A 10,268-nucleotide genomic window follows, 5' to 3' on the forward strand; every position below is an offset into this window, starting at 1 on the left:
AAAAATCAATGTAACATAAGAATTCTTAGAACAGCACAACTTACCAAAGCGGACAAAAAAGAAATAGAAAATGTGGCTGCTCCTATATCTATTACCTATCTACTTGATGATACCTCAAATTTTAAAATAGCACGTCAAACACTATACAGCTAGGTCATGGGATAACCAGGTCTAATGCATAAGTTCCTTCAATGCCCTAATACCTGTGCCAATAGCAAATATAGAGTGGTTAGAGTTGTGTGAGCTCAGGAGTAAAACTGTCTAAGTACTAACCTTGGGTCACACTAGACAACTGAGTCACATTAGATAATTACTTTAACCTTTCTAAATTTCAGTTTCCTCAACTGTAAATGGATAAAATAATAGTACATACTCTCTAGAAATACTGTGACTAAATGAGATAAACAGTTCTTAGAACACTGTTGGGTATGCAAATAATAAATAATATATGGAAAATGCTTAGCCATTATTTTTGTTGTTAAAAATTTAAGACTAATAAAGAAACACATATGACCTATCCCTTCTCATGGGTCAGTTTTAGATATCCTCTATAGAGTAAATCTGGTATTTACAAATACCTGTGGTTTTTACAGGTCTTAGTCAATATTACATTAATATTAGTAAATATTATATTTGTTCTAATAAACAAAGACTAGTCCCTAGAGATTCTGCATACATTATGAGTACAGAATACAGTGGGTCATCATTTCATGGTTTTTAAGAGTTCTTCTTGTTGTAAAATCTTCCACTTTCATAGCAAATTTTGTATGTCTAGGCTGATGTCCTTAAAAACATAGGTTTTTCTCTTAGATTTCACCGTGACTTACTTAGACCTCTACTAAAGCATTAAGCAATACTAGCTCATAGGTCATTGCTTCCAAAATCTTCTATAAATTGGGGTGTGAGTACCCAAGAATCAAGCAGTGGCATTTTAAAAGTTTTTTTGTTTTGTTTTTTTAAATGTTTTTTATTTATATTTGAGACAGACAGAGACAGAGCATGAACAAGGGAGGAGCAGAGAGAGAGGGAGACACAGAATCTGAAGCAGGCTCCAGGCTCTGAGCTGTCAGCACAGAGCCCAACGCGGGGCTCGAACTCACTGACCGTGAGATCATGACCTGAGCCGAAGTCGGACACTTAACTGACTGAGCCACCCAGGTGCCCCTCAAGCAGTGGCATTTTAAAACTCCATGCTACTTTTCTACTTTCTGTTTAGTTTCATATTTTTTTTTATTTAAAAATGTTTTTAATGTTTGTTTATTTTTGAGACAGAGACAGAGCATGAGCAGGGAAGGGGCAGAGAGAGAGGGAGACACAGAACTGAAGCGGGCCCCAGACTCCACCTGTCAGCACAGAGCCTGACGCGGGGCTCTAACTCGTCAACTGCGAGATCATGACCTGAGCCGAAGTCAGACACCCAACACACTGAGCCACCCAGGTGCCCTCTGTTTACTTTTGGAAGGGAATTATTTGTGTGAGTAAATGTATTACATCTGCTTTAGTCAAGGTAGCATGGAGAGATGATTAATTTTGAAAATGTGATATCCATTGTAAATATAAGCTCTGACCATATAAATTCATAGGCCAAATATATTGTAGTAGTCTCCTGATCCTTCAAAACTACTACACCTATAGTCAAAATGGTCTTTTACACACTCATGACATACATATGATTCCTCAAGTCTATGATCTTCCGTAGAAAATGTTAGAATGCCCAAAAGGAGATTCTAACATGGGGTGGGGGTGGGGGACTCAAAACTGCAAATATAATCTGTGATCTTGTATTAATGAGCAAATGATTTCTACTGTGATAAGAACCACTAAAACGTACAGAGGTCTTTTAAATTCACTTATAATTACAATGAAAAATATCTATGTTAATTTGCTAATGAGTGATGGGACATCTAAAAATCATAGCCATAAAATAATGTCTATGTGCATGTTCTTTAGAAAATATAGGAATTTGGTGTCCTTAAAGGGGTATAGTCAGCACCAATCTCTATGACACTAAAACAAAATTCAATATTAATTTCCAAATGATCACTTCATTACTTTTCTCTATTGAGAAAAAAATCTCTAAGAATTATGATATTATTTTTCGTATACACAGTGAATGCTACAACTCTTCCTTTGAATAGTCGTAATTCTATTTCATGACGCTCTTAACATAATCTTGGCAGTAGAAAAGTCTTCCAGGTGCACCTGCAGAGAGCAGATGGCTTCGAGCAGCTCTGCTTGGGGGTAGGTCTTGGTTCCCTGCATGCGCTCACCCTTTCCTGGGAGCAAAGCACCAGGTGTTGCAAAAGCTCCGTTTCTATTCCATACATACCTCATGCTCTTTTGCTTCCAAACTTGCACAAAACTATTCCTTCCCCATTTCGTATTGGTAAAGTTTGGTTATTCTGCAGATGCACGACGTGACCGTGAGAAAAGTGAGCGGGCAGAGACAACTGCAAGTTTGTACTGTTGGCTTAAGGACAGCACTAGCTCATATGGGAACAAAGGAATTTCCACCAGCTTACCCCATAACTCAGAGGGGGATGGGAGAAGTTTTAAAACTGTTAAAGGAAAAAAAAGGTTTACTATTTCCTGTTATTCTTCTCAGTACTTATCCTACAAACCAAGTTCATACAGATTAATAACATTACCAGCAGATACATTGAAAAAGTGTCTATGAAAACACTCATCCCATAAGGGGAGGTAGGTTGTAAGCAAACTTCGGAAAAATAGTACCCTCATCTTTTCAACAACATGAAAATTCAAATGCATATTGCTAGCTAGCTATTAAAGTAGTAAAACTTGAAAATAATCATATCCATCCCTGTTAGGTACTCATGCATTGCTAGTAGCCATTTTCGTTAACATAACTATGTTACAGAGTAGAGACCACATCTCAAATGTTTTCATGTTTCTACCATTCTGCCAAGATTTCCAAGTTGTTGGAATGCATCATTTAAAGAAATTACAGGAGAAAGGAAAATACCAACATGCATCAAGATATTCAATGCAAGTTATTATAGTAACATTAAATTGAAAAAATAAGAACTTGTATGTTCAATAAAAGAATAGCTAAATCCATTGCAGGCCACTAACTCGATAGCTAATGCTGTTAAAATAATTCATTAACATAAGATAGCAATGTGGAAACATATGTATTATATAATATTTCATACCACAAATGAACTCTTTATTATGATTATATTCATGCAAAATTATTAAGTAAAACATGGGTAAATGAAAACAGTTTGGATATTAGACAAATGGGGGTTTTTTTGCTCTGACTTTGACTTTTATTATAATGTTAGTTAATGTTTTCAGGTTCATGATACTAACTAATATCCTTCTCTCTCTCACAAAGTCACAGTCTAACCTACAACCGCTCAGTTCAATCACAATCTTCCTGATTATCACCAAAATTCAACAGTGTCACCAAAACAGCAGATATAATGAGGAATGCTATTCTTTAAGGAATAGTGCCCCTCTCTTACTACCCATGATTTCAGTAACAATTTCATGTTAGGATGCTATCCTTGGTAGTTAAACTGAAATAAAATAACTCAGGCAACATGCACAATTTAAAACTCAATTTGGCTTAGCTTCTTGGGAAGCTTCACTATGGCCTTTCTTATTGACTCTGGCAACTTCCCAGATTTCAAAGTATCATTAAAAACTATAAGGAAAAAACTATGCACGTCAGGCATAACTTTGTCAAAATTAAGCTGAAAGCCCATCTGGCTCCATTGTCTTATTAAATTTGTCGCATTTTATAGGTAGTTGAGTTTCTTTTCTAATAATCAACTTGTCCAAAGGATGACAAGAATTACTTCATTGTGGAAGTGAACTGCTACAGTTGGTTACCTCAACATGACACCCTCTCCCCCAGGATTTCATTGCTTATATAAACGTTTAAATTTTTATTTTGAAGATCCAGTTTTTCAAGCCCTAGTGGCCCTTAAAGAATTTATTTTTTTAAAAATTTTATTTATTCATTTTGAGAGAGAGAGGGAGAGAGAGTGAGCAGGGGAGGGGCAGAGAGAGAGGCGGGGAGAGAGAGAGTACCAAGCAGGTTCCACGCTATCACCACAGAGCCCAACGCAGGGCTTCATCCCACGAACTGTGAGATCATGACTTGAGCCAAGATCAAGAGTAGGACGCTTAACGAGCTGAGCTACCCAGGCACCCCTCTCCCCAAAGGATTCATTTTATGTTTACCACCACCCAGTTCCAGCTGCCATCCCATCTCACCCTGAACTTCAAACAGCCTCCTGATCATTTTACATACACGACTTCCCACTTCAATCTGTCCTCATTTTGGAGCCACAGTGATATTTTCAAAATCCAGTTGGGATCATATCACCATTGCTACAACCTCTATCTTCTACCCTTCCCCACACCTGGCATCTTAAGGTACTTAAATGTCCTCCTATTAATATGGTGCCTGATCTCATCCTCACCCACCCCTCTTGCTCATCTCATGCCATCCTTTCACTGTCCTTGGTGCTTCCTTCACATGCTCTCATTTTCCCCAACAATCATGACGTCTCCCTCCCTAACCCCCTAACCCACCCAACATCATAGCTCTTGCTCCTGCTACCCATACTTTGCCTGACTGTCCATTTGCACGTTATCCCTCACAGAGTGAGCTCTGCTCACGTTCAGATCTCAGTTCAAGGAAGCCTTTCTTGACCCTCAAGCACAGGTCAGATCCACCAGTGAACTCATGATCAGCGCCCTCATCTTTTTCCTCATGCTTATCACCGGTTTGTATATTTGTGTACTTCTGTGATTAATGTCTTAATCTCCACTATTATTTCAGTTCCAGTGGAGCAGTGACCACATTCGATTTTTTCATCACTAGGTCCTCTGCACTCAGGGGGGTTCTGCTCATAAAATGAACAATGAATGAATGAATGAAAGTGAAGAGTATGTTTTCTCTGTTTCTTTACCTTTCTGGGCCTTTTCTTCCCAAGAGCCAAAATGATACTCTTGCTATTTACCTAACACAGATCTTAGGGATTGTCTTGATATTACTTTAAGCGGTAGATATTGGCATTATTTGTCAACATAAAGTGTTTGATATATGTTAGGCTTCCAAAAACAAACAAACAAACACACAAATAAACAAAAATACACTTTGGTAAGCAAAGAAATGTCTAAATATCTGGCTAGCAAAGCAAATGTGGGCAGGAGTAAAATGTAAACATCTCACCTCACTGAGGGGAGTGGTGTAAAAACCAGAAATGGCCCCTTTGCTTCTGATCTTGCAAGCACTCTTCAAATACCATGCTTATCCCAGACACTACATGGCTAGGAGACACAGGCAAAATAAACACAATCCCTGCCTTCAAGGAGCTCCTTGCCTCACATAGCTCTGGAGACCTCTTCTAAAACTGGTTGTCTTATAATCAAAAATTTCCAACACGAAGCACTTTCTCTGTTTCTATATTCTAACATAAGTGTATTCAGTTTTGTAAATACATTGATAACCTTATTTCCATGATGCGAAGAGTTTTTAAAATATCTATCTCTGTGTATCTATATATATCTACAATGATATCTATAATACCATTAATTATCTGCTGGATAGATTGAATTATATATCTAGCTATCTCTCCATCTCTCCATCCCTTCATCCATCCATCCATCCATCCATCCACATTTCATAGCAACTTGAAAGCAAAATTTTAATGTCTCTTTCATTCTCTTTAGCTGGCCTGAACAAGCTTCACAAAGGATGGTAGCATGCAACTGTAGGAGAGAACGGTTCTCTCTCAACTATGCTCTCCACTTACAATTATGAGAAACGTACAGCACAGATCAGAACACCTTAGCTGAAGACCCCCATGCCCAAGTTGCTACATAACCTTCAGAAAACTCAAGATACCCTGAAATTACCAGAAAAGAGATTGGCAGGTTCAGATGAGAAACAAATAGCAATAGGAGTCAAAGCCCCGAACCAGGCATGAACTTGTTCAAGGATCTGAAAGCCCAAGAATGAAAAATTCTACCTCAAAATGCTTCTTCAGCTGTAAAATGGGATGATAATTTGTGTCTTCTTCAAGAGTTTTGTTAATATTTTAAAAATGCTTTAATCTGATATTAAAAAGCAGTTACGGAAGAAAAAAAATGTGTGATGTGTGCGTGTGTGGGGGGGTGGGGGCATAGGTAGGTACGTGTTGGTTATTCTCAACAAACATCCAGTCACAGTTTTTTCCGAAAAAGAAAAATTCAAAGGGAATCTATTTTCCAAGCTTATTTTAAAAGTGAGAAAAAGTTTGCATGATTGTGTTTTTTATATAACATTCCTTGAGCTATTTATCAAGGCGCAGAATTGAAGAAACATGATAACAGCTGGTACTGGCTAGGAATTACTGTACTTAATTAAAAATTAGATGTAGATACTGGCAGCTTTGGTTTCACAAGATACCTGTCCTACCCACTGAGGGGAATTTAAATTCCACTTAGTACAATCAGTACATCAATACATAGAAGTGTGTTGTAAACAGATACTCTGCAGGGGGATAGAAGACCAACCAGAGCTGACTAGGAAAACAGATGCAGAACTGTAATTATTTTTATTTAGATTATTTAAGTTGTGTTGGTTTTGACTGTCAAAAATACGTGCTCAGTTTCATATTCAGAGAATTCAGAAAAGTAAAGGAAATATATAAGATCGACTCCTGGAGCTAAAACAGTGTTACAAAACAATGCTAATTGTATTCCCTTCCAGTTTTATGTGTGCGTGTGTACATTTAAGTTCTTCTTGTAAAATTGTGGTTATATCATATACTCAGTTTGTGGTAAGGGTTAAATTTAGAATTGGGTTGGTGGATAGTTTCAAGGTCAAGGTCCTTGCTATAAAAAGTTTATCTTGTTGTTGTAAGTATTTTTATGAAGCATGTTTTTAATAGCTGTATAATATCTAATTGCATAGTTGTTATGTTTTAAACCATTCCCCTACAGTAGGTACTTAGATGGTTTTTATTTGTTTGTTTGTTTCTTATGCATTGCTAGGTCTCTCTAATTATTAAGACAAATCTCTGAAAGTAAACTTTTGGGGTCACAATGTTTAAATACGAAGAAGGCTTTTTTACATATATTACAGAATTGTTTAAAGAATATAAAAAATATTAGAAATATATAAGGTGTTTAAAGGCACGTGGGTGGCTCAGTCAATTAAACGTCTAACTCTTGATTTTGGCTCAGGTCATGATCGCACAGTTTGTGGGTTTGAGCCCTGCATCAGGCTCTGTGCTGACGTCATGGAGCCTGCTTGGGATTCTCTGCCTCCTTCTCTCTATCTCTTTCTCTTAAAAATAAATAAATAGACATTAAAAAAAAATAGATATATATATATCAAAGAATCCATTTCTTCACAAACTTAACATAATTAAATATTAAAAATCTTATGTCCCTGCCAAATGCATGAAAAAACCTAAAATTTTGTTATTATAATGTGTATTTTTATTACATAATAAGGTTGCATAGTTTTGTACATATGCCTTATTTCTGAGAATTTTTTTCATATACGATTGCTTATTTTTTAATAGAGATGTTACTGTTTTTCTTATTGATCTATAAACACACTAGATGTCAAATATATAAGTATTATTTTTTAAAATATTTCCCCTAACTTTAATCTCTATTTTAGTTTTGTTCAGAGTGACTTTGACATTCATTCATGAGATAATTACTGAAAGCATGCTGTGGGCTGCATACAATTCTGAGCCCTGTGATATAGAAATGAACAAAACTGTAAAAAATCTGGCCCTTTGTGAAACTCGAAGAAAATAGTTAAAGATACTATCTTTCATGAAGTTTGTGTTCTAACTGAGGGATGACAACAACAACTAAATAGATATTAATTGATATTATGTTATTGATATTATGGGTCAAAGTGATACAGAGGACATAAAAGATGTTAGTGTTACACTTTTCAGTAGGCTTGAGGAGAGAGGATACTTGAGCAAAAACTTGAGGGAGATATGGGTCTAGCCAGGCAGTAGACATAGGAAATGCAAAGTTGAGGTAAGAGATGTCAGTCATGTTGAAAGAACAGTAAAGAGAATACTAGCATGAGCTGGAATTGATCGAGTTCGGGATGCTGTAGTTTGGATATTGTAGTTTGGGATGCTGGGTTATAGGAACCTCAATCATGAAAAGCCTAAGGCACCATTGTTAGACCTTGGCATTCACTTTGAATGGGAAATGGATTATTGGAGAATTTTACATATGTAAGTACATTTGACTTATGGGCTTATTCTGGGTGTCATATTGGGAATAAGTAGAATCAGGTATCCTGGTTAGGAGGATACTGCAATAATAGAACATGAGATCGAACATGGTGTTAATAAAGAATGGTCAGTCTCTAGATATAAGTTGAGGAAGTCTTGACAGGATTTACTCAAGGCAAGTTTCTGAAAAGTGCAAGTGAGTCAATGGCGACTCTGATTTTTGGCCTGAGCATCAAGGAGGATGGAATGTTCATGAAGATGATCTGTAGTCAATTGGAAAAAAGAGACTTTAAGAGATAGAGTTGGAGGTACTCATTTGGGCGTCATCACTCATGAGTAATGCATGAGGCCATCAGATAAGATGAGATCACTAATGGAATGATTATAGACTTTAAAGAGATGAGAAACAAAGTCTGAGTTCTGGAGAATACCAACCAGCAGAAGAGTCAGAGTGGCCATTTGGGAGGAGGAAAGCTAGAAGATTCCTCAAATATAAAGAAAGAGTTCAAGGAAGAGAGAATAATCAAACAATCAAATCATCAAAGAGAGAATAATCAAACAATCAAACAAATAATCAAATCAAATAATCAAATAATCAAATGCTGGTGATAGATTAAGATGGAGACTGAGATTCAGACATGCCATGCATAGAACAACATGGAAGTTGTCAATCACCTTGACGGGAAGAGTTTGTTTGACATCCTCTTCAAATGGGTTTGAGAGAAAAATAGGAAGAAAGGAGTTGGAGACAACAAGATAGCACTTGGGTTGAGCTTGGCTGCAAAGGAGAACAGTGGTAGCTAGAGGGGAAGCTGAATGACAGAGGTATTTACTTTGGGTAGAGTAACATGGCTTGTTTGCATGTTGATGAGAAAGATCTAGAGAGATGGAAGATACTCAAAATAGAGACAAATATGGATGGTGTATCCATAGTGACTTGAGGGGAGCTAGAAGATAAAGATATGAATGCTGATAGATGGGTAGATACAGTGGTAAAAACTTGAAAGTTTCCTTCTGATTGACTTCTGTTTTCTTAGCAAAAAAGAAGGCAAGTTCATCAGCTGAGAGTGACACATGCCTTGTTTTTTATCAGGGCAAATCTGTTGAGGTTTTTTTTTGTTTTTGTTTTTTGGTTTTGGTGATTTCTCCCACTGCTTTTCAGTTTAAGGGTCCCCTCCCATATTGAGGTTAGTTTAAAAATATCCATATTTTCTTCACGGTGTTTTGTTTTGTTTTGTTGGGAGGGGGGAGGGGCAGAGGGAGAGGGAAGGAGAGAATCTTAAGCAGGCTCCATGCTCAACATGGAGGCTGACATGGGGCTGTGTCTCATGACCCTGAGATCATGACCTGCCTGACCCCAAATCAAGAGTTGAATGCTTAACTGACTGAGCCACACAGGCTCCCCTCTTCAACATTTTTAATGTATAACTTTGTGCTTTGATTATTATTTTTTTTAATTTTTAGGGGGAAAAATCATCAAAGAAACAAGTTTATCAAAGTAAGACATCAAACCCAGAACCCATAAATTGACACTGAATAAATTATACTACTTAAATATTTATGAATGGCAAAAATTTACTATAAGCCAGGTTAAGAAACCAACCTAAAACTAATACTGGGTCAGCTGGGCTGCTCTTGTGACTGATAAATGTGACCGTGCCAATTTTAATCCTAGGCCTCAAGAGTTCTTGAGTGCTTCCCTTTTGTCTCCTGGAACTTGGCAGCTACCACGTGAACAACTGTAGGTTAGCCTCCTGGAGGATGAGAGACCACTTGGAGGAGAGCTCAGTGGCTCTAACTGGGGGTCAAGACAAATGAGAGAGCCCACCCTCCTACAGCCTGCAGCCATGAGAGTGGACACATCACAGACCAGAAAAACCACCCACTTGAGCCCAGTCTAAGTCATTAACTTGCACTCGTGAGCCAAATAAGTGGTTATTGCTGTTTTAAGCCGCTGAAGTTTGGTGGGCTTGCTGTGCAAACATAGCTAACTCATTCACGTGTGAGTATTTCTAAGTGTTGTGAGAAGACAGA

This window comes from Panthera leo, chromosome D3 (genome assembly GCF_018350215.1).
Source record: "Panthera leo isolate Ple1 chromosome D3, P.leo_Ple1_pat1.1, whole genome shotgun sequence".
NCBI classification, from domain to species: Eukaryota; Metazoa; Chordata; class Mammalia; order Carnivora; family Felidae; genus Panthera; species Panthera leo.